This window comes from Cetorhinus maximus, chromosome 13 (assembly GCF_964194155.1).
Source record: "Cetorhinus maximus chromosome 13, sCetMax3.hap1.1, whole genome shotgun sequence".
Taxonomy (NCBI): Eukaryota; Metazoa; Chordata; class Chondrichthyes; order Lamniformes; family Cetorhinidae; genus Cetorhinus; species Cetorhinus maximus.
Genome location: NC_135891.1, coordinates 106,155,903 through 106,161,375, shown reverse-complemented (window position 1 = coordinate 106,161,375; position 5,473 = coordinate 106,155,903). Strand labels below are relative to the sequence as shown.

Genomic DNA, 5,473 nt, shown 5'->3' with positions numbered 1-5,473 from the left:
CCCAATCCTGCCGGCAACTGAGGGCAGGATTTTTGCCCTCGGCGGGCGGGGGGTGCTCGGCGGGGGCTGGCAGGGGCAGTCGGGCAGCCAGCCCGTGATTGGCTCTGCACCGCGATTTCACGTGGGTGGGCTAGTTAAGGCCCACCCTGCATGGAACGCGAGCAGTAGTGCTGAGAGCTGCCTGTGCAGGCGGGGGAGGGGGGGGTCAGAGGGGAGAGCTAGGCCCCTGTCACATGAGATGGGACCTGTTTTTAATTCCAAAATGAACTTCTTATTTGATGCTTATTTGCTTTAGGAAACCTCATTCCCGCTCGTGGATGAGGTTTCCTAAAAACTGTAAAGGCCGCTTGGCCTTTTCACCTGTCCAACAACCGTCAGGCTGGACGGTCAGCGTAAATTTGAATTGAATTAGCTTGTTAATGGACTTAAGAGGCCTTTTAAGTATCGGTGGGCGCGCAGCCGACTCCAGCCCAACATTTCAGGTCTGATGAATGGTCTGAAACGTTAATTCTGGGCTGGGATTTTTGGCGGGGGTGGGGGGGGTCCTTGATGGGCGGCGGGGGTGGGCCGGGGGGCGGGGCGGGGTGGGGGAGGTAATCTGCTTGCTGTTGAACATCGAAAAGAAGTCCACTTGTCAGCCACAACACGCTGCCGGGAGGCTCGACAGGCCGAGAATGGGACTTCGGCCCCTCAGTGGGGAGGCTGGCAGTTCTCTCCCGCCCTCGAGAGCTCCCAGCCAATCAGATTAGCCAGCAGCCCTAGTCGTCCCGGCCATGCCAGGACTTAGCCGTGGCCATTGCTGGGAACGCAAGCAGGGCCCACGAAGGAGGCAGCCAGTGGGTCTGGACCCAGGCAAATCAGGGGGTCTTGGATGGGGAGGGATTGACCAGCCTGTGGGGCGGCGAGAGGCAACAGTCTGTTTGGGAGGGCAGGTGGGGAGGAACAAAGAGGGGTCGGTAACAGGGGTAACATCCTGGGGGGTGCGGGGTGCCCCCAATGCGTACAGGCCATCCCTCAAATGACTTGCCCTCCCCCCTACTTCCTTCCCACCCTTACAAAAGTTTTTTAGCTTGCCCGCTCCCGCCCGCCTGCCCATGCCAAATGCATCATGGTGTGGGCAGCATATTACGCGGTTCACTTGGCTTAATTGTTAACAAGGTCAATTGACTCAATTCTTTATTCAAATATGGCAGGCAAGCTGACAATTTCATCGCCCACCCACCTACCCTGTTATGGGCGACAGCTCGGGGGTGGTCTTGCTGCCCCTTATATTTTATATGACCCTCCCCAGCTGAAAACAGACTCAGTGGGGGTGGGGTGGGGGTGGGGGGAGGTGGTGTAAAATGCAGCCCTCTGTTTCTCGCTCCACAGCTGCTCCCAGACCTGCTGAGTATTTCCAGCATTTTCTGTGCTTATCGTGTTTAAACAAGAATTTCGGTCGACATTCCCCCCTCCGCCATTTCCCTCAGTTGCTCACTCAGTGTTCAGTGTGTAATTGCGTCACACAAACTCAAAAGGCTCAATTCTTAGGATGTGCTGAGTTGACTGGTCTCAATCATAGCGACAGTGAGGTGCCACAATGGACCGAGTTACCTCTGTGGCTGCGCTTGTGCTTTGAATTGCTACACGATGGGTGGAATCCTCCCAGATTTGCACTAAGCGCTGTGTCGTCCCAAACCCACTGCATTAATTATGCATTCCCGGGAAATACGCCGTTTCCATGGCGGGCGGGCTCTCATTCCTCGGGCTGGCCGCCATATTTAAAGTCTAGCCGCGTGCACACCTCTCAGCGCTTCCAGCCCAGGACGGCTGCAAATAAGACATGGCCCTGAAAGGCAAGAAGACTGAAGCCCCCAGATACAATGACACATCTCGCGATCGCCTTTTGGAGGCAGTGGAAGCTCGTTGTGATGTCCTCTAGCCCCGCTCTGGCCGCAGGATGGGCAACAACCTCACTAATCAGGCTTGGGAGGTGGTGGCAGCGGTGGTCAGTGCCAATGCCCTACAAAAGAGGACAGCTGCCCAGTGTTGCAAGAGGATGAATGATCTCCTCCATTCCACCAAGGTAAGCCACTCTTCTCATCGCTCTCAACTCATGCACTCACAAACCCATCACACATCCACAGGGCCCCCTCACTCATTGCCAGTTTAAGGGACATCACCATTCACTCTCTCACACACATCTTCATTGTCCTCATTCCGTCCATGGGACCACACACATGCTAGGCATACTTATCATCTGGCCTGGCAGGTATACTGCTTACACTCTCTGCATCTCTATTTATGCAGGACAAGTTGGCACACAACAAGAGAGAGAGATTGCTTACCTGTGGAGGAATGCCTGAAATCAAGGTCCTCATGGATTTTGAAGACGGAGCCGTCCGGCTGGTTGGCGAGGAATCGGACCAGTCTGTGCTGACGGTGAGGTTGGCGGTGCTCTACCAAGTGAGGATCCGGCAGTGTAAGATCCATCCGACAACCATGCTGTGAGTGATGTGTCCTCTTTCACAGGCCACTGCCAGGCACTAATTATCTCCCCTTGCTTTCACAGGCACATCTGCCAAACAGCCGACAGAGTCCATGACCCAGGGCCTCCAATCAAACTTCGAAGAAACCTTTGAAGATGAATCTTGAATATACCCTATCTGAAGCCCCATCACAGCGCTCACCCACACCCTCCACCAGCGTACAAACACGCACCTCTGTGGCACCTAACTTTAGAATAGCCTCGGGTCACAACCTGGTGAGCACATCGCACGTTCTGATCCACAGCAGGTGGAGGCAGGGAATTCCCAGGTCCCCGGCACTCGGAGGACTGCTGGAGACCAGAAATTTGCTGAGTCCAAGTCAGATGACAAGCCCCTGGACTCGATCATGTCACAGTTGCTGGAGCTGCAAAGGCAAGCTCGGGAACATCAGGAAGGGATGTCCACTGCACTCCTCAGATTGCAAGGCACGATGGAGGAGTCCGTCCACCTTCACTCTGATCTGATAACACCAGCATGCTAATGAAGTCAACACTGGCAAGATGGCAGCCATCATGGAGACCTTGGTCCAGGACGCCGCTCCTGCACTGCTGCGCAGGCTCAACTCCATCGCTGATGCCATAGTTGGCCTCCAACAGTGTGTATGTGAGAGGGGTGTGGGGCAGCTCGACCTCACTCCAGCTTCCCCTTCCACTCAAGGAGTCAGCCAGGAGCTCTCGAGCACCCATAGGGAGGAGGGTCAGCAGGTGCACAACTTGGGGCCATCCACCCAGGTGACCCCATGAGCGTTTGGCCCTCTTCCTGTGACCCCAGCAGTGCCAGCTCCACAGCTCGAAGGGGGTGACTCTGCCACACAGCAGGACCCCAAAAGCAGGCCGGGGCCTTCCAGGTCTCGGCCCTCCAGAGGACACCGGCCAAGGTCATCACACAAGCTGCCTCCACCTCTGCTATGGGTGTCCGGGGAGTACCAAGACGCAGCGGCAGGGTTAAGAAGGTGAAGTTTTTTTTTATATACAGCACAACCTGAACGCCATCTAGAGAGTTCAGCTCCTTACTTCAGCTTTTTCACAGCCAGACCTGGAGGCAGTGACTGTTTGCATTTTTCAGGCTTTTCTTTGTCGGTGATGGAGAGCGTGTATGGGACCTGCTGCACTGTACTTCGAATTTTACATTGTCTTTGTTCTTCTTAATTTTCATGGATTTTGTATCCTTTCTTCTTGCTATTAACAAAAAGTCTTTGATTTCTGCTATCATCCGAGGCATGGCAGCGATGAGTCTAGCGGCGAGGAGGTAAACCGCGCTCTGAGAATCAGCCGCTCAGCGAGAAAGAGGTCAGGCCCGGCAATGTAGCTGCACAGCCTGGGCATGGGTGTTAAACACTTGTACATAATGTTCACTACTGTCAATAAACTCCCAATAATGTCTCCCTGCCTATGGCTCCTTGTTCTGGTGAGCAGTGTTCGTGTCACTCAGATGTGAAACCTTTCTGCACAAGATAAAGGCAGGTGTCTCAGTCCAGGGCCTCTTCCCTGTGCTCTGTGCAGCCTTCAGGCCACAGTGATGGTCCAGCCTCACACTCCCTGGACACATTACTGATGCCTGCACGTCGACGGTGCCAGAATGTTGTGGGCAGGTATCACAGAGTTCCATCATTCTCTCTGTGTGCTCTCAGCACCTTTAAGGTGGGACTGGCCCCCATCTCTTCAGCATCTGTGACCACTGATGCTGTTCTCCTGAAGGGCTCAGGTGCTGAAGGCGGATAAAGGATCAGATGCTTTTAAAGTTTCATGTCTGCGTCTCTATGATATGACCCTGATCACAGAGCGCAAGTGAGCTGCCCTCGGCCAGACAGGAGTCAGGCATTTTCAGAGGCTGTGTGGAGATCTACGGAGTGTCCTCACTGCATCTCGTCATCATCTTCCTGCCATCAAACGACTATTAGGGCCTCCACTGTGTCTCCATGACAGCAGCATTCTCACAGAGGGTGTTTGCGCTGCCATAAGCCAGACTGGAGTCAAACATTCACAGATGCAATGTGAGGATCTTATGGGATCACCTCACTGTCGTCATCATCCTCCACAAATCTGGCAGCTATGAGGGTCTCCGGCACGCGCCTGCCTCGCCCGGTCAATGCGAGGGCCTTATCGCTGTCATTGTCGCCTTCGAGGACCTCCTCACCCTCATCCTCATCCTCACCCTCATCCTCATTGACAGCCTTCTCATCGGAGGAGGCCTCCAGCTCCTCCATCTCCTCCTCAACCAGCTCCTCTCCCCGTTGCAGCGCCAGGTTGTAAAGGGTGCAGCAGACGACAACAATGTGTGACACCCTCTGCGGACTGTATTGCAGGGCTCCACCAGACCAGTCCAGGCACCAGAACCTCATCTTCAGCATCCCGATGGTCTGCTCCACCAGGTTGCGAGTTCATCATGAGCCTTGTTATACTTTCGCTCTGCTGCAGCCTGGGCTGCCACACGGGTGTCATCAGCCATGTCCTCTGTGAATGGCCCTTATCCCCAAGGAACTATCCCTGCAGCTTCTGTGGACCCTGGAAGACATCAGGGATCTGTGACCGACTGAGAATATAGGAGTCGTGCGCACTCCCTGGAAGAGAGTGCAGCATACGTTTGTGGTGGTCGCACACCAGCTGAACAGTCAGTGCATGGAAGCCATTGCAGTTGACATGGTTGACCATGTGTTGTGACGGAGACCTGTGCGCCACGCGTCTGCAGTTTATGGCACCCTGCACCTGTGGGAAACCCGAGATCTGGGCAAATCCAATCGCTCTTGCATCCTGGCTCCCCTGGTCCTGGGCAAAATGCACAAAGCCGTGTGCCTTCACAAAGATAGCATCCGTGACCCCGTGGATGCATTTGTGATATCCCACAGAGGTCACCTGTGGAGCCCTGAGAGGAGCCACTGGCATAGAAATTGAGCGCCATGGTCCCTTTCATGGCCACTGGCAGCGGATGCCCTCCATGCCCCAGTG

The 5,473-nt window shown here is 54.8% G+C and overlaps 1 pseudogene; it reads right to left on the bottom strand.

The window, feature by feature from the left end:
• Nucleotides 1-3,537: 3,537 nt before the first annotated feature.
• On the bottom strand, nucleotides 3,538-3,749 carry LOC144689248 (large ribosomal subunit protein eL38 pseudogene; annotated as a pseudogene).
• Nucleotides 3,750-5,473: the final 1,724 nt, after the last annotated feature.